At 42.3% G+C, this 22,838-nt stretch overlaps 1 protein-coding gene across 5 annotated transcripts in view; it reads left to right on the forward strand.

Moving 5' to 3' along the window:
- Nucleotides 1-22,838, forward strand: part of RNF152 (ring finger protein 152) — a 202,633-nt gene that overhangs the window by 154,548 nt on the left and 25,247 nt on the right. For all 5 annotated transcript variants that reach the window (XR_012028526.1, XR_012028529.1, XR_012028530.1 and 2 more), the window contains exon 5: nucleotides 2,334-2,428. The gene's annotated coding sequence lies outside the window, so the exon portion shown is untranslated. The remainder of the gene's footprint in view (nucleotides 1-2,333; nucleotides 2,429-22,838) is intronic.

The following is a 22,838-nucleotide window of genomic DNA, read 5'->3' on the forward strand; positions in this document are numbered from 1 at the left end:
AGTTCACCCTAATGCAGTATAACCTGATCCGACTTGACTGCATCTGTAAGACTCTATGTCCAGATAAGTCACATTCCCAGGTTCCAGGTGAAAATGAATTTCAATGGACACTGCTTAACCCAGTACAGTCAGTTTATAGTTTCTGGGTATACTGCAGCACTAACAGGAGGATTTGATGTTCTCTGAAGGTTGGGCGGATGATGAGGTCTCCCTCAATATTGAATAAATGATTACAGTGAGCTAGTTGCATTCCCACCAAGGTACTACCTGAGGAAGAAGCAAGTCAGGCTCAGCTGGTGGGTTGATATCCGGTGAACACTTTCTGTGGATTCCTCTGGAACAGCTACACACTATAATGCATCCATGTCATGTGCTATTGTCAGTAAAGGTAATACAATGGTAAGCAAACTATGGCACTACTCTGTGATAAGTGGACTGAAGTATTGATATGTTAATACACCAATACCTGCAAAAACTGTTTATGGTTCAGGTACAGTTCCACATGTTTTACCATGCAGCTCAGCCGTAGTGTTCTGGACTTACAGAAGCCATAACGGGGCAGCCCCAGTGGCGCAGCGGTTTAGCGCCGCCTGCAGCCAGGTTGTGATCCTGGAGACTGGGGATCGAGTCCCATATCAGGCTTCTTGCATGGAGCCTGCCTCTCCCTCTGCCTGTATCTCTGCCTGTATCTCTGCCTCTCTCTCTCTCTCTCTCGTCTCTCATGAATAAATAAATAAAATCTTTTAAAAAAAATAAAAGCCATAACGTTCTTTCTTTATCAAATCTTCATTCTTTAGGGTCAGTTATTGTATCCTGAATAATCATATTAGCATAAACTTTAAAGAACCTGTCTACGTGCTAATGTAAAATGAAAAGTAATTTATTCTCTTAAACTTGTCTTAATCAGATTTCTTGGGAGAAGCAGCTTTTGTGTGTGTGTCTGTCTTAAAACGAACAAACCTGGTAGTGCAAATCGGGATGTTGAAATCTGATGTCACTCATTTGAGTGAATATGTTGTCTGAATTAAAGATTTTTTTAAAAAACAGGAAGCATGTAATAATAATCATGATGATCCCTGTTAATGATAACACCCACAACCCCTGATAGCTACACAGAGCTTGATGTGCACTGGTGCTGCTCTAAGCCCATAATGTATATTAATTGTTTCCATCCTTTTACCAACCTATGCAACTTACATTACCTTTATTCCCATTTTAGGTAAGGAAACTGAAGCCCTGAGAATTTAGGTACCCTGCCCAAGGGCACACAGCTGGTCAGCCACAAAGCAGCTGTCTAAACCCAGACTACCTGGCGTGGACTCTTACAAGAGTGAAATGTGAATTCACCCTCTCCCATCCCCAGAACAGTCAGATGCTACAGACTCTGGGAACAACTGGCCCATACTTTGCTATGCTGGGCTCCATGCTGGGTTCCATGCTGGGTTCCATGCTGTGTTCCATGCCGTGCTCCATGCCTGTTTCCATACTGTGTTTCAAGCTGGTGCTGCCTCCACTGGCATCCTTGCCTTTACTTGTATTACCCACTTAGCTGCCCCAGGCCCACAGCTCAGGGTGCCAGATTCCAGCTGTTTCTTCCATACTCTGTTCACTTTGTGGGTACTTCAAAAAAAAAAAAAAAAAAAAAGGTTAGAAGGCAAATTTTATGTGTATTTTATTGCAATTTTTAATTTTTAATTTTTTAAAGATTTTATTATTTTTTAAAGATTTTATTTATTTATTCATGAGAGACACACAGAGAGAGAGAGAGAGAGGCAGAGACACAGGCAGAGGGAGAAGCAGGCTCCATGCAGGGAGCCCGATGTGGGACTCGATCCCGGGTCTCCAGGATCACACCCTGGGCCAAAGGTAGAGCTAAACCGCTGAGCCACCAGGGCTGCCCTATTGCAATTTTTTAAATGAAATAAAATTTAAATGATACAACGTAGTATGTGTTTTTGGAAACAAAATTTCAGAGTGTGTAAATTAAAAGGTAGACCTGACCAGTTATGTCCTTTGCACCCACTCCCATCCCTGAGGTAATATTGTTACATCTGGTTATGTGCTTTTAGGACTTTTCTGTGCATATACAAGGGTGTGTACGTATATGTGCATATGTGTATATTCTTCTAAATTCTGTTCTGGGCTGTGATTTTTGAACTTTACTATAATATGGCTGTCTAACTTGTCATTATACAGTAATTTATTTAGTCTGTGCCACATGGATAGATGTTTCGGCTTTATTTTCAGTGTTGTTTTGCCATTACAAAATCTCTATAGTAAACATCCTTTGAATACTCAAATAGGCCACTTTTTATTTTATCTATTTATTTTAGGCATGGAGCCCAGCATGGGGCTTGAACTCACAACCCTGAGATCAACACCTGAGCTGAGATCAAGAGTCAGATGCTCAATGGACTGAGCCACCCAGGTACCCCTCAAATAGGCCACTTTTGATCTTTGCTTAGTACCTGCGGACCTTGAATAAATGAAAATTAGCCACCTTCACCAATTTATACAGGAAAAGGAGATCGTGAGGGGGAGAAGAGTAACCAGACAATGGGTGAAGCCATGGTTCTGACAGAGCAGAGCTTTGTAGTTAGGTCCCAGCTGAGAAAAGAGTGAACACCTCATCTTGATATAGATTTTTTGAGGTGATGTGACTATAATTTCTAAAAACCTGCTTGAGGGAAGCCTCCAAAGTCTCATGTTCCATGAAAGAATGTGGCAGGGGGAGGTTATTTTCTATATTCTGTAAGGAACCCCTGCTTGGAGATGTACATTTTCCTCTGGAAAGCTGTCCTGAGGCTGAGGCCTGAATTCAACACCAGTTGTGTTTAACCTCCTCCTCAGTAGGGCCTTATGGTATTTGGGAGGAAGGTACTAGAAGATTTCCTACTGCAGGTTTGAAGTCATCACGAGTTCATTTCCAAATGAACTAATTCATCAAACTTTGTGCTTGCTCCCACAATAACTCACTTTCAGAATCCAATTAATTTGAAAACAACTCTCATGGAGTTAAAGGCCACACATCAACGTCTCTTCCTCTGAAGACTAAAAGGTACAAGTCACAAGAAGCAGAATGATTATAACTACAGAAACTCGGCATTGGTAGAAAAGGACCAGGTTCCTCTGAAAGCAGAGGGGCAGGATGGAGCTGGTGAACTTGGCTGCAAGTCTTTATAAGGCACATCGAGTCCCTTCCCACACACACACCTGGGCATCCTGCTCCTCACCCCACACAGTAGGTTACCATCCCCCTCCCCACAAACACACACTGCCAGAACACGGGAGGGACCAGATGGGATTTAATGAAAATCTCCATACAGAATAGTCCCCGAGTAGGACACTGGAGGAGTTCCCTACAGGGAATGTAACTGGCCCAAGAAGAAATATCTAGATACTAATATCGGAAAGGAGAGGAAGAAAATGACTGGTTGAGGCCCACTGTTAGTCAAGTCTATCCCGGGCACAAAGGACTTCAAATCAACTTTTTGGTACTCTACCCTTAAATCTTAACAGCCAAAGGCCATCAGACATTTGATGAAATCTTTTAACATAAAGAGCCCCCCCAAAATAAGAAACACAGACACACACACACACATACACACACACACATGCATGCCCCCCCATACAAGGCAGAGAGCAAAGAAAACTTTGAAACAGTGCCAACAAAGCTTTAATATCTTCAGAGACATATGAGAAGATACTGAATTTATAAAATAAGGTCAAAATGCTGTAAAAAAGAAACAGAACAACGTGGAAATCAAAATTATGATAGCATTGATTTAAAATAATCGATAGAAAGAAGAAAGGTAAAGCTGAGAAAGTTCCCCACCAAATAGAATAGAAAGACAAAGAATCCTATTCTAGTAAGGGAGAAAAAAGATTTTCTTGGAAAAATTATCTTACAGGAAATGAAATGTCATCATAGTAAACCTTATGGTTTAGTGGCTAATAATACTTCTATTTCTAATAAGGACTTGAAATTAATATTTATAGAGTACCGAGTACCTGGCACATAGTAAACATTAAATAAGTGCTTATTGGGGCCTGGATGGCTCAGTCGTTAAGCATCTGCCTTTGGCTCAGGTAATGATCCTGGGGTCCTAGGATCGAGCCCCATATCAGACTCCCTGCTCAGCGGGAAGCCTGCTTCTGCCTCTCCCTCTGCCCCTCCTCCCACTTGTGCTCTCTCTCTCTCAAATAAAGAAGTAAGTAAATAAATAAATAAAATCTTTAAAAATAAATAAATAAGTGCTTATTAAAGTAATGCAATAAATAAAAAAAGTAGACAATGGCTACCAGTTTAACCAGAAGTTGTGATGTAGCTATGTGGGGAGGATGAGAAGAGGAACAGTTGATTTGGCATGTGCTTGTTCATATAGATTGGGTGTTGGTGGTGATACTCTAATCATTAAAGGTTATCTTCTTTTTTTTTTTTTTTAAGATTTCATTTATTTATTCATGAGAGACACAGAGAGAGAGAGAGGCAGAGACACAGGCAGAGGGAGAAGCAGACTCCACACAAGGAGCCCAACGTGGGACTCGATCCCAGGACTCCAGGATCATGCCCTGGGCTGAAGGCAGGCGCCAAACCGCTGAGCCACCCGGGCTGCCCTAAAGGCTATCTTCAAAGGAAGGAAATGAACAGAAAATAAGTAAAATTAAGCAAGAAGTATTAATATAAGCATATTATTTCGAAATATGATTGTCGATACCAGAAACAGCTGATAAATGATGGATATCAAGACTAGGAAGGAAAAGGGAGGAAAATACTGTTGTTTTTTTTAAATCACAAGTTTGTCAGTAATACTTGGCTTTTTAAACAATGTACACATATCATTACATATATTACTTTGGGTAAGTATTAAAATTTTAACTTAAAAATCTCCTGGTCCTATCTTTATCCTTTCCTCAAGTAAATCTCTCCATACAACCTATTGTATCATCAGAAGCCTCTAGAACACATCCTGGAAGATGACAATAGGCCTTAAACCATAAAATCCACCTTGAGACATGCTTGCCTCCATTTTCAACCTGCCTTCATGCCCTATGCTTCCAACTTCCATCACACCTCACAACTGTAGAAATGGAAGAATGGCATGAAAGACTTAGTGCTGGGAGTACTCTGCTGTGACTCAAGGCTGCCATGGAGAAATGAAGAACCAAGAAGCTGAAACAGGGTCAGGAAACAGTGTCAGGTGCCCCTCTGTGAATCTCCAGTGTAAGTGACCCCTTCAGGGAATTATTCATAAATGAGCATTAGATGAGCCACGTAGAAGTCTGCAGAAGATGGAGTTGGGGGTTACTATGCATATGATGGCCCCAGGGGGGCATGAGCAATGACCTCTCCAAATTTACAGAGGAAATATCAATGTAGAGTTTTAGGGATAGACAGTGGAAGAGAGAAGAAACAGGCTTCCAACCATCGGTCCCCATGGAAGAGGGACTCAGGTTACCAAAGTGACCTCTCCACACATGCTCAAGATGCTGTTCTCCCAGCATGGCTCATCCTACCTTCTTGGTGTCAGCAGCCACTTCATTTCTACTTGGAGCCTCTACCCTCAAACGATTATCCAACTCTTCTATAAAAAAATAGCCAAAAAACTTCTATCTGATCCTGATTTTCCTTTAGTTATTGTCTGATTTCTCCTACCTCATTTTTATTGGCAGCCATTACCATTCTTTTTTTTCTGTTCCCTCCTTGACCTGTGGCAATTGATTTCTACCACTCCAAATGAACTGTCCCCTGAAGCTTGGCAGATGCCCTGTTCATTGTCACCACTTGGCTTTTCCTCCAGGCTTTCCCCTCTTCCTTCCTTCCTTCCTTCCTTCCTTCCTTCCTTCCTTCCTTCCTCCCTCCCTCCCTCCCTCCCTCCCTCCCTCCCTCCTTCCTTTTTTCTTTTTTTCCTTCTTTTAATTTTGGGTTTTCTAACCCACAGAAAACCTGAAAGAATAATACAATGAATACCCATATATTCTTCACCTCACTTCACCAAATAACCAACACTATCCACATTCGGTTCCCCTATGTGTGTGTGTGTGTGTGTGTGTGTGTGTGTTGCCAGAGCAATTTGATAGAAGCTTGTATTTATCATAACATTTCACCTAAATGCTTCACTCTAAATACTTAAGCAGGTATCTCCTAAAAAAAGGTCATTCACTACAATACCTTATTGTTCCCAAGGAATTTAACATTGATTCTGTAAGATCGTTTAATAAATAGTTCATATTCAACACCCTAAGTTGTCCCCCAAAATGGCTTTTGAAATTTGGTTGTCCTTATTTTTAAATCCAGACTCCAAATAAATTCCATATGTTGTCTTTGATGATTTTGTTTTTCCAAGCTCCCTTAATTTATATTCTAGAACGTTCCATCCTCTTTTGTGGAATTTCATGATAGTTGACATTTTCAAAGAGTTCAGGTCGATTGTCTTGTAAATGGTTTCTCATTCTAGACTTTATCTGATTGGTTCCTCAAGTTTAGATTCACTTTAAACATTGTTTTGTTTTGTGTTTTGGCAAGGCTACCATATAAAAAAACGTTGTGTACTTCCAATTGCATCACATCAGGAGGTACCAGTCAATTTTATCCCATTATCCACTTGGTAACTATGTTGTTGCCTGCCAAATTTCTCCATTATAAAATTGTCTTTTCCTTGTTTGTAATTAACAAGTATTATTTTGAGACTATGTGAATAACCTGTTCCTGACAACTTTTCACTCAGTGGTTTTGCATGCTTTGATTATGCTCGCCTCGACCAATTATTACGTTATGGCTGCAACATGGCCATTTTCGAGTTCCTTCTACATTTATTGGCTGGTGTTCTTGTGTAAAAGAAAGCTTTCCCTTCTCCTTTTTGTTCAATACCAGTACAGACCCAAGATTTCTTTTCCTTTCTTCTGTTTTCTAACCCATAGCCTTCATTATTCTTTTTAATGCTCAAATCCACACAAATGTGGCCAGTGGGAGCCCTTTTATACTAGTTCCCGTGTTCTTTTGACATGGGCTCACTTAGTCTTTCAACACTTTCTTGCTTTCTGACCCGAGATAGCCCATGCTGGTATTGTACTTTCCTGGCCCTGGAATTAGCCATGTCTCCAAGAAGCCCACATTCATTTTATTTCTTCTAGTCTTCTTGCTTTCCCTGGAACACTAGGTTCTGTTACCCACAGCCTCCTCCTTGAAGCTCTGGTTTCATAAATATTGCATTATCTTCGATCTCTTACTACCTTCATAACTGCTCTGCTCTGATTCCTGTCTTAGAGTCATTAATTTTTTTCAACAGACACTGAAATGTTTATGTGTCAGACACTGTGTGCTTGAGGCACATAGGCAAAGAGATCCCAGGCCCTACACTCAAGAAGCTCATGTTCTCGAGCTTCTAGCTGGGTGGCCTGGTAATTTATCATCCAAATAGGACACTTTGAGGGGAATCCCTGGGTGGCTCAGCGGTTTAGCGCCTGCCTTTGGCCCAGGGTATGATCCTGGAGTCCTGGGATCAAGTCCCACATCAGGCTCCCTGCATGGAGCCTGCTTCTCTTTCTGCCTGTGTCTCTGCCTCTCTCTCTGTGTGTCTCTCATGAATAAATAAATAAAATCTTAAAAAAAGAAAAAAACAAATAGGACACTTTGAAAGTGAAAAAACATGAAAGTGAAAAACAAAACAAAAACAAAAACAAAAAAACCCACTAAGACCCACTATCTATGGATGAGCAGCCATCACACGGACAGCAGCCTTGACAGCACGAAGAGTAAATGCTAGAGGGAGTCTTTCCCTAGGTAAAGTGCTGTTGGGGATGGAGGGTAAAATAGACATTGGTGGAACACGGGGCTGGGAGTGTCGGCTCTCAGAGCCCTTGCTGAAAGAACCACTGAACAAAATACATGCTTCAGAGAGAGGAAAATGAAGCCAGAGATAGGGAATCAGGAAGCAACGGTGAATAAATTGTTAAAATGTGTTGGATTGATTGTTGAAAATAGCTGATTCTTCTCTGTATTTAAAAACTCTTGCATATAATATATTAGACAAACATTTGGAAGTGGGGGAAGTTTGGGGCGATGTTACAGTGTTGGAGGTCCTTGTCTTGATGAGAAGGAGGTTAGTGATGCGGATTAAATTTGGACTTGCTTAGAAAAACTCACCATGCCTCCTCATTCTTCATGGCCTAGGTGGGACTGAACCCTCTCTAATTACCCCTCTTTCATTTATCTTCTCAACTCCTCTAGCGCTTACAGCCTGTCTGTGCAATTTAGCACTTAACTACATGGTGTTGCTTGTCTGCTGAGTGCTGAGGGCTTGGGCTCTCAAAGCCCCGTTGATGAATAGGCAAGCGTGGCATCAAGCAAAGAGTGCCTGGCCGAGGCCCTGCTTCCGACACTGCCACTAAGTTGCTCTATGAGCTCGGACACGTTACCGACCTCTCCAGGTTTCTGCTTTCTCTTCATCTATCAAATGAGATGATACGGTGAGATTACCCCTAAGACTCATTCCAGTGCTAAGAAGCTATGATTGGTTCTTCTACTCCTGTCCTGTGGTTCCTGGAGAACTGTTCAGAAAGATCATTCTGTGAATCAGTCTTTTGGCAGAGCCAATAAGCACCTCTCCAGTTATAGGCTCTCATTCCTCTCCCCCATTAGACTCTCAGCCAGTCTTGCTTGAGGACTTTAGGGTCTTGACAACACTGACTCCATCTTTGATCCTCCATCTTGTTCATGCCTGTGCATGAACCACGCCCCCTCAGGGTTACATGTTCCAAGCCCCATGGAAGTTAACATATGCCCAGACCAGAATGAGGGAAGGCTTGTTCTGGTTTTCCCTGAAGTGGTACACAGAAGGCCCCACTTTAGCTAACTAGTACAGAGGACTGGCACACAGGAGGCCCCGCTCCACCTAACTATTCTGTGACTGCACCACCGGCCCTCACTCTATAAAAGCTGGGGATTAAGGTCCAGGCTTAGCAGAGAATAACTGCATGACGTCGGTATTGCACGCCCGCTCCATCTCCGTTCCCCTGTCAGTAAGTAGCTCTAAACACTATGGAATGACTTGCTTTGTATTTTGGTCTTAAAGTGACTTCTCTGGCTAATACTGTCTATTCCAGCAAGAACCATTTCCTAAGATGGTCTCAGGTGGATCCCAGTGACTGGGCTAGGGCCAAAAGGTGTTTCAGTCATCCAGGCCTTTTTTTTGTTGGTACACTGAGCTTATTATTCAGTGTATCTCAATTCATTCCTTTATTGCACATTCTTTGTCTTCCTGTCCCCAACTCAATGACTTTCTCCCTGGATTGTGTTAAATTTTTTTTTTAATTTTTATTTATTTATGATAGTCACACAGAGAGAGAGAGAGAGGCAGAGACACAGGCAGAGGGAGAAGCAGGCTCCATGCACCGGGAGCCCGACATGGGATTCGATCCCGGGTCTCCAGGATCACGCCCTGGGCCAAAGGCAGGCGCTAAACCGCTGCGCCACCCAGGGATCCCTCTCCCTGGATTGTGAACCAATGACTTAATTCAACCTTTGATACCTGCCTGACTCACTGAACCTACCCCAGATCATGAACATCTGCCCTGACGTCTTACTTTTAGATGTCTATTGCCACCCCAGCTGACCCCTTCCTGGGCCGGGGTAACTTACTTTCCTGTGCATTTCCCTCATTCTGAGTTGTCAGCTTTTTTGTAGCTTTTAGGTCCCAGATGTTCACTCATTATACGTAATACAACATGACAGCCGAAATCATGTAATTCTTAAAGATTTTAGAAACTATTTGAGATGTAGCAAATTGTCTCAAAAGTATATAAGGTACATCTCTTTAATGATCTGTTCCGGTAATCTTCTCTATAGATTCAAGGTCAGGCATTAACAAGGTCAGAGGGGGTGTGCTGTGATGGAGAGCAGTTAACACACTACTTCTCACAAACACAGTAGCATTGATTCGGTTCCATGTTTCCACCCAGATTCCCTTTAACTATGTTTTTTGCACCCAGACTTTTAGCCAAAAACAATGATGATTTTGTTTTCTCATTTAGTGACAACTTCTGATGGGCCAGATCTTTATCCCAAAGTGTTACCTACAGCAAGAGGCAATACATAAGTTATCTACTGCTGTGTAAAAATGTATCACAAACTTAGCAGCTTAAAACAACACATGCCTGCTATTCCACAGGTTCTATGGGTCCAGGGTCAGGGCCTGGGTTAGCTGGATCTTCTGCTTCAGGAGCTCTCAACAAGGTATGTGGGCTAGGGCTTCAGTCTCCTCTGAAAACTTTCTTGGGGAAGAATCCACTTCCAAGCTCATGTGGTGTTGGGAGAATTCAGTTCCTGGAGGGTTGCTGGACTGAGGGCCTCGGTTCCTTGCTGGCAGTTGGCCAGATGATACTTTTAGTTCCTTATGTGATGCAATTGTGGCAGCAACACCCTGTCGCCTGTGCCATATTCTGTGGACTAAAGCAAGGTACAGGTCCAGTCCCTATTCAAGGGGGTGGGATTACACATGGACTTGAATATCAAGCGGCCAAGTTCCCTGGGGACCCATCTTAGAACCTGTCCACCATAGGCAGTAAAACACAGTGGTAAAGACCCAGACTTCGGAGTTGTCTGTCTGCTTTCAACTTGCAGCCCCACCATTCAGTATCTGTGCTTCTCTCTGCCTTGGTTTCTTCATTTATATAACAAGGATATTAATAGTAGCTACCTTACCAAGTTGTTGTGAGGATTAAATGAGTTATTATATATATTTTAAACATTTTGTTTATTTATTCATGAGAGACAGAGAGAGAGAGAGAGAGACAGGCAGAGACACAGGCAGAGGGAGAAGCAGGCTCCATGCAGGGAGCCCAATGTGGGACTTAATCCCAGGACCCCAGAATCACACCCTGAGCCAAAGGCAGACAGACGCTCAACCTCTGAGCCACCCAGGCATCCCAGTGAGTTATTATATTTAAAGTTCTCAGAACAGGGTACCTGGTTGGCTCAGTCGATTAAGCATCTGCCTTTGGCTCAGGTCATGATCCCAGGGTCCCGGGATAGAGTCCCGAGTCTCCCAGCTTGGTGGGGAGGCTGCCTCTCCCTCTGCCCCTTCCCTGCTTTCTCTCTCTTTCTCAAATAAATAAAATCTTTAAAAATAAATATGTTCTCAGAGAAGCCTGGCATATAGTAGTTCCATGTAATGGTTGCCGTTGTCACTCTTTCTCTTTGCTGATGCTCTTTCTGGAAAGGCGGGGGCAGCACAGTGGTGAGCTCTGTCCATTCTCTGAGATAACTTTATAGTCTCAAGTAGTGGTGCTTCTCAGTCATTTCCACACACACAGGACTTGCACACAGTGGTTTTAAGATAATTACAAATAAGCTACATGTTCTACATCTGACAAATTACTTCTTATTGATTTGTGGAAGTTCCTCAAGGGGAAGGCGGGATGCCACAAATGATAAGTAAAGTGGCTACAGCCAACTATTTAGACAGAAGAGTCTCTGGGGACAATTTGATACTGTATAAAGTGGTTTCATCTTTAGGAAGAGTTAAGATTGGACCATCAAATATTTATGGGCCTTTCACAGGAGCTGTTGCCCTTCAAGTAGTTTATGGAGTCCGTTATAAGAGTTCTGGATGAAAACTATTGCCATTGGAAAGGGTTCTGTGTAGAAGATGATCTTTAAAGATCTTTTAGCTTTGAGATTGAGAGAGTAGATTGACTTAGCCCCTATGGCAGTCTGCAGGTGAAAATTGTAAGAACTTTGTTTACAAAAGTGATGTGGAATATTAGGAAAGAGAGGTTTTGAATAAACCCAGAAGAATCACAAACTCCACCTCACCAGGTTAAGAAATATGGTAAAAACAAAGACTCCATCATTTAAAGCCCAAACTAAGTGGGAATAATCATTGCAACCCCTTATCTTCAGGAAGGTTGGCAGAAGACAGATTTTGTCTGATGCTGTGGCAGCATTGAGGGCCCAGGAAGTGTCAACCAAGACAGGTGCAAACAGTTGTCACTGAGGTAAATGACAGAACGACAGAGCTGGACCAGCGTATGCTGAACGGTCCCAGGAAGTGCGTCCACTAAGATTGCATTGAGCCGCAAGGAGCAGACCACCTGACAGGACTTAAACAAGCAAGGGGTGTATGTGCCACATTTGTTATATGCAACAAAAGGTGTGGAGGTAGATCATCCTGGGCAAGGAAAGCAATTCTAAATGTCTTCAAGGACCCAGTTCTGTTTAGCTTCCTCTTCTATACTTAGCAAGTATCTTTCATTTTCATGACCTCCAGGGGGCTGCTGCACCCCAGGTATCATACCTACTTTATCATTACTATCATTGTTATTATTATTATTATTATTATTATTATTATTAGAGAAAGAGAGAGAGCACAAGCACTCTGGGAGTCAAGGAGCAGAGGGAAAGGGAGAGAGAGAATCTTCAGCAGGCTTCATCTGCTCCAGGGCAGAGCACGATGCCAGGCTTAATCTCAACTCTGAGATTAAGACCTGAGCCAAAACCAAGAGTCAAATGTTCAACCAACTGAGCCACCCAGGTGCCCCTGAATCATACCTGTTTTAGAGAAGAAAAGGAAGGAGAGTGGCCCAAGGAGCTATGCTGAACCTCTCGCTTTAAAAAAATCTCCCCTTGAAAGCTCTACTTAATAACTTATTTTATCCATCCGCTAGAACTGTGTCTGTCACATAGTCGCTGTTAGCCACAAGCAGGCCTCTGAAATATTTTCTTTCCAGCCTCGTTAGTAAAGGAAGGCAAGAGGGAAGGTGTTGTGAATGGTCTTTGGACTTCCAAACCACAGAGCTGCCATAGTAATGTGTGGAACTCTGGAGACCTCTTGTCACTCTTAGTTGAATATTTCTGGCTGGGTTTTCAAACAATTTTTCCTTTTTCTATGAGCAGGGAACCCGTTGAAATGTTTTGATGAATCAGAGAATTGGGTAATTTGCTGCTAATAATCAGATGAAACATGTAATAAAAACTGATTTCATATCTGGTCACACCCATCTCAATGTCCACAAAAGATTTCCTACTTCTAACCCTGGGTGCAATCATCTGAACAGTACAGCTTTTAGTAATTCGTGCTTTACTGCCTAGTGGCCAAGAGGAATGAACATAAATATTTTTCTGCCCATAAGAGCCTGTTGTCCTAGAAAGGAAGCTTCTAGCTGGCACATGGTGGGGCTCAACCAATATGTGATTGAGCAAGGGCACATTCTTCTCTCTGACTTGCTTCTTTCCCAGGGTCACGAGGGCCAAGGCTAACGTTAAGCTGCTGGCTTCTAACATTAAGGTTCTGCAATGCAGCTGCTTGGTTTCATTAGAAGGTGAGATGTGCTCATCAATAACCCAGTGTAGACACTTCACTTCACATCCTGGTAAGATGCTTTCTTAGTTGTCTGCATCACCGTATTGTCTGTCTTACGTGGGAAGCATCTGCTAACTCACTCTGACCATGGCGGTTCTCATTTTACACAATCAAGGTAAATTGCAGGGATCTCTCCTGGGTGCTAAGGTGAGAGGACAGAGGGAAAAAAAGGTGGGAATCGGATTTTCCTTTGGGAAGGGCTCTTGATGTGTCAGAGACACTTGGCAGTGGTGGTTGAGGTAGGAGGGAGGGGGGTTGGATGGAGAAGAGAGCTAAGTCTGTAAAAATTAGATACTCTGGCCTGATTCCAATTTAGGAAGATACTGAGTCTTGGAGGAAAATACCTATCTGGTCATTAAGCAAGCTTGTAGAGCATGTGTAATGAGACTGAAACCAAGTGTTCACTCAGCATTTGGTCAAACTGCTTTGACACTTCATTGACAAGAAAAATAAAATTGCTTAACTGAACCAGTCCTGTAAATGAAGGTTATTTTTTGAAAAAAAAAAAAAAAAAACAATTCAAAAACACTATTTAGACAAAATATTACTTGTCTTGTCCCACCCAGCCTCTGGGAACTCTAATCCTTTAAAGGCTATTGACTTCCTTCTGTTTGATGTGGCAAAGCACGCTTTCTCACGACTCAATTAAAAGACATTTTTCCAGTGGGCAACGGTCTTGATCACATTAACATTCATGAGATGGGCCTGTGTCCCACTTGTTTTTTTTTAATAAAAACCTAGAATCCAGGGATATTATTCCATCGTAGTGGCCCATCACCCTGGGACAACATTACTATTGCAATTCCATTAAAAGCACTAGCAATTGGAAGGGAAATGGCAATAATAAAAAATTGTTGCTTTTAGGCAACAACTAGAAAATGCTGATTGTGACTATCCTCTCTTGCCTGTCTAATCGAGAAGAGAAGCAGCCGTGCTCCGGGCAGCTGGAGACACTGCAGAGGTCCGCAAGGAATAAGCATGATGACTAGGCCAAAATCTTCTTCCTGAAGGAGGGAGGTACCATGTTTTCCTTCTATCCTGTCTTCCAGAGCTTCTGTTCCCAGCTAGGAAGACCTACCTCTCGCTTACACACTTGTACTTCCTCTCCTCTCCCTTTTTAGGATATCAAATGAGTAATTTGCCAAGCATTGTACAAAGATGTCTTCTGCACTTATTTCATTAATTCTCACCACAAACCTAAGAAGAAGCTGCTACGCTTCTCTTATAAATTGATGTCAATAAGTATCTCACTCAAGGTCGTTCTCCCAGTCAATGGTGGAAACTGAGTCCAAATCAGATCCTTGTGAGTCACAGGCTGATGGAGAAACTCTCTTGAGCAGTGTTGTAGCAGCAGGAGCTAAGCAAGAGCAAGGGTGGCTAGAATCTTCCAGCAGGGGCAACTGAGGGTGAAGAGGGGTTCATGTGAGGGCTGGCCATGTGACCACAGATCCGCTGGGCACTTGTGTACAGAGAGCTCTGATCAATGGCAGCATCAGTGATCACGTGACATTACACTTGTCTTCTTCCTAAAGGCTTATCATTCTGTCTTTGGTTTTTACCCTTGTGGACATTTTCACTGAGTTTTGCCTCCTGGAGTAGAGTTTATTTTTTTTTATTTTTTATTTTTAAAGATTTTATTTATTCATGAGAGACACACAGATAGAGGCAGAGACACAGGCAGAGGGAGAAGTAGGCTCCATGCAGGGAGCCCGATGTGGGACTCGATCCCGGGTCTCCAGGATCCACCTGAGCCAAAGGCAGACGCTCAACCACTGAGCCACCCTGGCATCCCTGGATTAGAGTTTAATCATGAGAAGAATAAGCCCTGTACAAAGGTTTGCTTTTTAGCCACAGTGTGTACCAGAGAAAAGATAATGATTCATTAGACCTGCTTTCCCAGACTTACTTCCTTGGCTGGGCTGACAAGTGCCCCCTAGATCATGACCCCTTCTCAGTCATGAGCCATTATCTTAGTTCGGGCTGCCATAACACAATGCCATAGACCGGGTGGCTTAAACAATGGGAATTTATTTTCTCGGAGTTCTGGAAGCTGGAAAATCCAAAACCAAGGTTCTGGCAGGGTTTGGTTTCTGGCAAGAGTGCTCTTCCTGGCTTGCAGAAGGCCGCCTTCTTGCTATGTCCTCACACGGCAGAGAGAGGGAGCAAGTTCTCTGGTGTCTCTTATAATCCTATCATGGGGGCTCCACCCTCATGATCTCAACTAACTCTAATGACCTCCCAAGAGTCCCATCTCCCAATACTATTACACTAGGGGGTGGGGCTTCAACCCATAAATTTTGGAGGTACAGAAACATTCCGTTCTTTTTTTTTTTTTTTAAGATTTTTAATTAATTTATTCATGAGAGACACAGAGAGGCAGAGACACAGGCAGAGGGAGAAGCAGGCTCCCCATGGGGAGCCCGATGCGAGACTCCATCCCAGGACCCTGGGATTGTGCCCTGGGCCAAAGGCAGGTGCTCAATCACTGAGTCACCCAGGTGCCCCATAAACATTTCATTCTTAACAGTCCTCAACAATGTCTTTCTTGGGCCTGATGCTTAGAGCACAACAAAATCCCTTACCCGGTATGAGAAGCCCCAGTGAGTTTAGTGTGGCTGTCAGGCCAGCCCAGTTCTGCAAGACTGGGGCACATCCAGCTTTAGGGAGGAGGACTCTGCCCTAGACAGTCTCAAGGGCTGCCTACTTCATCCGGATCCTCACGCCCAGCTATCTTCATCTGGCTGCGCTAACAAAAGCAGTGTAGACCAGATGGCTTAAACAACAAATATTCATTTCTTACAGTTCTGGAGGCTAGAAAGTCTAAGATCAAGGTGCCAGAAGATTCAGTGTCTGGTAAGGAACCATTTCTTGGTTCACAGATGGCCATTTTCTCGCTGTGTCCTCATAATGTGGAAAGAGGGAGAGAACTCGCCTGAGTCCCTTTTATAAGGGCAGTGATCCCAGCCATGAGGAATCCACGCTGGTGACCTAATCACCTCCTAAAGGTCCTGGATCCTAACATCATCACACGATGGGAGAGGATGTTAACATAGGAATTTTGGAACATTCAGTTCATAACAGCCTCTTCCTCTCTTAGATCCTTCTCTGGGCATCTGATTTCTCCTGGTTCTCTGTTCAGCCCTAAGGAGGGTCCTACAAACATCCTCCTTGCTGAGGAAGTGACATTCTTTCTTCAAGTCCTGCTTGCATTCTGAGCTGGACTAAGCCTGTCCCTGGCGGGCAGCAGAAGCGCTGAATGTTGACTTAGGTTCTGATTCCAATCCACAGAAGTCGGTTCGTCCTGATGAGCACCCCACCTACTCTTGAGTCCACAGTGGCATTCTTCCCCTGCGCTGCTTCTCCCTTTTTTTTTTTTATTTAAGATTTTATTTATTTATTCATGAGAGAGACAGAGAGGGAGAGAGGGAGAGAAAGGCAGAGACACAGGCAGCAGGATCAGGCCCTGGGCTGAAGGCGGCACTAGACCCCTGAGCCACTGGGGCTGCCCTGCTTCTCCCTTGTTACTGGTCCCCTCCTCGGGCCCCTGGGTTCACTTTATTATACTTTGTCTTTCTCCCACTCCCCTGGCTAATGTTTCAACTGTCATTAATGTGCTTGCACCTACATATAATTCACATGAAGAAAACCTATGTGGAGTAGACACTCAGGAAAGGCACAGAAAATGCAGGGCTTTTTTTCATCTAGCCTGTGAGCGGATTTTTATTTAGAAGAGGTGTTGTTTTTTTTTTTTTTTTCTTAACCAAAGAACACTTAGTTACTGCATAATGAATAATTAAAAAGCCTCTTCTCGTGATCAGAGTCAGGAGTTTTCTATATTCAAGTTAATCCAGCTTCCCTGGCAAAGGAAAATCCTTATAAAGGATAATACCAATATAGCATTTCTAGTTAATATGGAATCTCAACTTCTTTTATTGAGCGGTTCAGAAATGATTATCCTTTCTCTTAACTGGGTAAGTGAAAAATGTAGAGGGAACTACAGTAATGACCTTGGGGTTTTCTTGAAGCTAAGAGCCTTCACAGTGGCCACCCATGTCTACAGCCATTTTGGGGTAATGTGACACAGTCCCTCAGTAATGAGGCAAGAGGATGTGAAGAAGGGCAAAGGGAGACTTAGCCTGGAACATGGTGCTTTTGCTTAATTAAAATTACTGCTTTCTTACTTCTTTGAGAGTTCAAAGACTTAAGGTGATTTCCCCAAATGGTTTCAGCAAACCTGATGCAGAAGGAAAGATGAGAATTAATGGCACCCTAACTGGAAAGTTTAAAGTCCAATTAGCTCTCAGGCTGGCTGAGTTTTGTTAATTCATGGATGGGATTCTGGGAAGGCGAGCAGGCCAAGCAGGCAGTAAGAGCTAAGTTAGAATGAAGAGCACAGGGAAAAGCAACCAACCAAGGTGATTTGTTCCACATTTTGACTCACCTGGCACATAAGCCATTACCGATTTGTTACCTTGTTAACAGGCTCCATGAGAAACTTGGAATAGTGGCCCACTTATGCTTCAGATTAATTTTCTGTAACTTAGGATGCTGTAAGTAAATGGATTAAGGAACCACTTGATCTTCAAAAAGAGGTTTATGGTTGCTTTGATGATTAAGTACCCAGGGGACACAATGGATTATCATGGATAATGGATTTGGAGAAGTAGGATATTAAAAATGAACTCTCCTCCCTGGCCATATAGAGATGGTGCTAAGAGGTTATATAGGGACTAGGTTAACTCTGTCATACACTTGAATGAACAGTAGAGATAAGCACAGTAAACTCAGTCAACCTGAGGGAACCCACTTTTCTCACTCCTGAGAGAAAAATTGAGTCTTGTTGGTGAAGCTTTGAAGTGTGACCTCCCTTATCACAAGATAAATTCTTAGGAAAGTACCTTTGAAAGTAAAAGTTCAGAGCTGAAAAGCACTCTTAGAAAAATAGCCTTTGTTTGTTTACCAGAGGTTTACTTCTGCCCAGTGACTCTCTGGGACAAAATATCAACCCATGGAGAAGACTCGCATATAGAAGTCTCCTTGGGCCAATTCTTCCATCTTCACTCTAGTCTGAGACCACACTTACTCTGCTTTCTCCAGTTGGTAGAAACAGTTGGTGATGATGAGATGTCACAGAACAAGGACAATTTGGAGTTGGGAGAGAATATATGTATAGTAAATACATAGAGTATGGATGATTGACATGTATAATAAGCCCTTTGGGTAACCTATGAAAGCCTAATTAATAAGCCAAAAATATAGTTGATGCCAATATGCATCACCAGGCAATTTAAGGCAAGAAGGGGAAACTCAGAAACTTACCAAAGCCAGTACAGCAACAAGGAAATTAGGCCCAGCATAAGTACAAACAAATTCACTGGGTGTTGTGGGGGTTGTGGTTACCTAGAAAGCATGCTTCTTGTAGGTGGTGGATGCTACACAACTCTAGCTAGATGTGGCTGAGTAGGAATATGAAGCCCAGTGTTCCCAGATTTCCCCATTTTTCCAAAAAAAGTAGAAATGTGGGTTTTTTTAAATACGAAATGACTGCCCATTGAAATTTTCTACAGGCTGAATTTTCCCAGAGGGACTGTAATTTATGATTTTTGCTCAGAGATTAAGTAAATCACAACTAAATTAATGATGAGAGAGTTGTCATAATAATTTACCATTAAAAGGCAAGGATCTATGAAATATTTAGGTGTAAATCTAACAAAATATGTAAAGAACTTGTATGCCGAAAACTACAAAACATCCGTGAGAGAGACATACTGTGTTCATGGATTGGAAGACTCAATATGATAAAGCTGTCAGTTCTTCCCAAATTGACACGGTTTTAATACTATTTTATCAAAATTCTGATATGATGTTTTTTTCTGTAGAAATATAGACAAGATTATTCCAAAATTTATATGGAAAGGCAAAGGAACCAGAATATCTAGAGCAATTTTGAAAGAGAAGAGTAAGTTTGAAGGAATTGGTTTAGTTGATTTCAAGATTTATTATGTAGCTATATTAATCAAGACTATGAGAGTGTTGCTAAGGGGATGAACACACAGATCAATAAAACAGAATGGAGAATCCACAAGTAGACACACCCACACGACCAATGATTTTTTTTTTTAAGATTTTATTTATTTATTCATGAGAGACATAGAGAGAGAGGCAGAGACACAGGCAGAGGGAGAAGCAGGCTCCATGCAGGGAGCCCGATATGGGATTCGATCCTGGGACGCCAGGATCATGCCCTGGGCTGAAGGCAGGCACTAAACCACTGAGCCACCCGGGGATCCCGACGACCGACTGATTTTTTTTTATTTTTATTTATTTATGATAGTCACAGAGGGAGAGAGAGAGGCAGAGACATAGGTAGAGGGAGAAGCAGGCTCCATGCACCAGGAGCCTGACATGGGATTGGATCCCGGGTCTCCAGGATCTCGCCCTGGGCCAAAGGCAGGCGCCAAACCGCTGCGCCACCCAGGGATCCCCCAACTGATTTTTAAAAAAGACTTATTTATTTTAGAGAGAGTGTTTGTGAGCAGAGGGAGAGGTGGGGGCAGGGCAGAGAGAAGCAGACTCCCTGCTGAGCATGACCTGTGCTGAAATCAAGAGTTGGATGCCTAACCAACTGAGCCACCCAGATGTCCCATAACCAACTGATTTTTCAGAAGCCATGTAGTGGGAGGAAGGATAGCTTTTTCACAAATGGTGCTAGAAAATTTGATGTCAATGACAATAACAATAAAAAAAACCCTAAACCTCAAACCTTATACACACAAAGGCAACTCAAAATAAATTATAGATTTAAATATAAAGCATAAATTATAAAACTTTCAAAAGAAAACAAAATTTTGAGTACCTAGAACTTTGTGAAAAGTTCATAGACATAACATTAAACATATGATCCATTTTTTAAAAAATGGATAAATTTGGGTAACCGGGGTTGCTCAGTCAGTTGAACATCTGGCTCTTGATTTTTGGCTCAGGTCATGATCTCAGGCTCCTGGGATGGAGCCCCTGCACTCCCTCTGCCCACCCCCCTCAATTCTCTCTCTCTAAAATAAATAATTATTTTTATTATTCTTTAAAAAATGGATCAATTTGACCATATCAAAATTAAGAACTTTTGCTCTGGGAGAGACCCTGTTAAGAGAATGAGAAGGCAAACTACAGACTAGGAGAAAATATTTGCAAGCCACGTATCTGACAAAGGACTCCTGTCTAAAATACATAAAGTACTTGAAACATTCAATAGTAAAACAAATAATCCAATTAGAAAATAGACAAAAGACATGAAGCGGTATTTCACCTAAGAAAATATACAGATGGCAAATAAGCACATGAAAAGATGTTCCACCTCCCTAGCCATTACAGAAATACAAATTAAGAAAATGATGAGATATCACGAGGTATCTATTAAAAGAAATAAATGAAAAATAATGACAACACCGAATGCTGGGAAGACTGCAGAGAAATTGGATCTCTTACACATTGTTGGTGGGAATGTAAAACAGGACAGCCGCTCTGGAAAATAGTTTGGCAGTTCAAAAAAAATCTGAACCTACGCTGTGCATACTTGAATATTTCTCCCAGAGAAAGGAAAGCTCATGTCCACACAAAAACCTGTGCCTAGTCGTCTGGCAGTTTTTTATAATAGCCCAAGTTGGAGACCTATAACAGGCAAAGGTATGTGCTACTATGCCATGGAATACTGCTCAAAAATAAAAAGGAACAAACTGGGGTGTCTGGCTGGCTCAGTCAGGAGAGTATGCAGCTCTTGATCTCAGGGTTGTGAGTTCAAGCCCATGCTGAGTGTAAAGATTACTTAAAAATAAAATCTTTAAAAAACAATAAAAATGAAAGGAACAAACTATTATTAGACTCAGTGTGGTAGGCAAAATAATGGCCTTCCAACAATGTTTATCTCTTAAATCTCCAAACTGTGAATATGTAATTTTCCATGGTAAGAGGGACTTTGCAGATGTGATTAAATTAAGGATCTGGAGACAGGGAGATTACTCTGGATTATCCTGTTGGTCCAATGTCATCACAAGGGCCCTTGAAAGGGAGAGATCAGAGTGTTAGAAGAGGAGATGTAGTGACAGAAACAGAGGTTGGGGGATGAGGGTCCAAGAGCCAAGAAATGCTGGTGGCTTTGGATTTCTGAACTTCAAAACTGTAAGAGATGGAATAAATTGCCATTGCCATTCCGTAATAAATTTGTGTGTCTATAAGTCACGAGTTTTTGGTGATTTGTTACAGTGCAATAGGAAATGGATTCTCAGCAGCTGGAATGGATCTCCAGGGCATTGTGCTGAGTGAAAAAGGCCAGTCTCAAAAGGTCACATACTGTATGATTCCATTTACATAGCATTCTTAAAATGACAAAATTACAAAGATGAAAAGTAAATTAGAGGTCAGTGGGGTAAGGGATGATGATGGGGAGCAGGGGGTGGATGTGCCTACAAAGGGGATGGTGAGGGTGATCTTTACACTGATGGCACTGATCTGTGCCCTTTTTTTAAAAAAATATTTTATTTAAAATCAGTTTGCCAACATATAGTATAGCACCCAGTGCTCATCCCCTCTGTGATCTGTGTCTTGATCATGGTGGTGGTTACACAAATCTACACTGGTGATAACAATGTTACAGAACTGGGGCAGCCTGGTGGCTCAGCGGTTTGGCGTCTGCCTTTGGCCCAGGGCGTGATCCTGGAGACCCGGGATCGAGTCCCACATCGGGCTCCCTGCATGGAGCCTGCTTCTCCCTCTCCCTGTGTCTCTGCCTCTCTCTCTCTGTGTCTCTCATTAATAAATAAATAAAATCTTTAAAAAAAATGTTACAGAACTGTACATGGGAAGTGTGCCAATGTCAATTTCCTGGTTTTGCTATTGTGCTATAGTTACATAACCAAGGGGGAAACCAGATGAAGGGTACACAGACCTCTCTGTACTATCTTTGCAACCATTTGTGAATCTATAATTATTCCAAAAAAAATTTTAAAGCAAAAGTAACAAAACCGTAGCTGATTCAAAACTTACAATGAAGTGTCATTTCTGAAAATATCTTCTATGTGTCTGCATAGATATGGATACTAAAAGTTTTGCTGTTTTAAAATCCATTGGCATTACTATGTAGACCTGGAAAACTCTAACATGGTGATTTAATTTAGGAATACCGAATCTCAGTAATTCTATTCAGCCGTTGACTAGTGCTAGCTCAAATTGCCCATAAACACCTGAAAGAACATTGTTGCATTTTTGGTTCACCTTTGGCCCATCAAGGGGATCATTGAGACGATCATTGAGAAGATGATTCAATAGGTTGAAGGATTTACACAAGTCAAGTAATGTCCGCAGAGTACAATCCCCTGGACTGAATTCTGAAGAACCTTGTATGCGTCAGTTCAGGCTGCCATAAAGCACCATAGACTGAGTGGCTTAATAGGATCTATTTTTGGACTGTCTTCTGGAGGCTGG

Source organism: Canis lupus, chromosome 1 (genome assembly GCF_048164855.1).
Source record: "Canis lupus baileyi chromosome 1, mCanLup2.hap1, whole genome shotgun sequence".
NCBI lineage: Eukaryota > Metazoa > Chordata > Mammalia > Carnivora > Canidae > Canis > Canis lupus.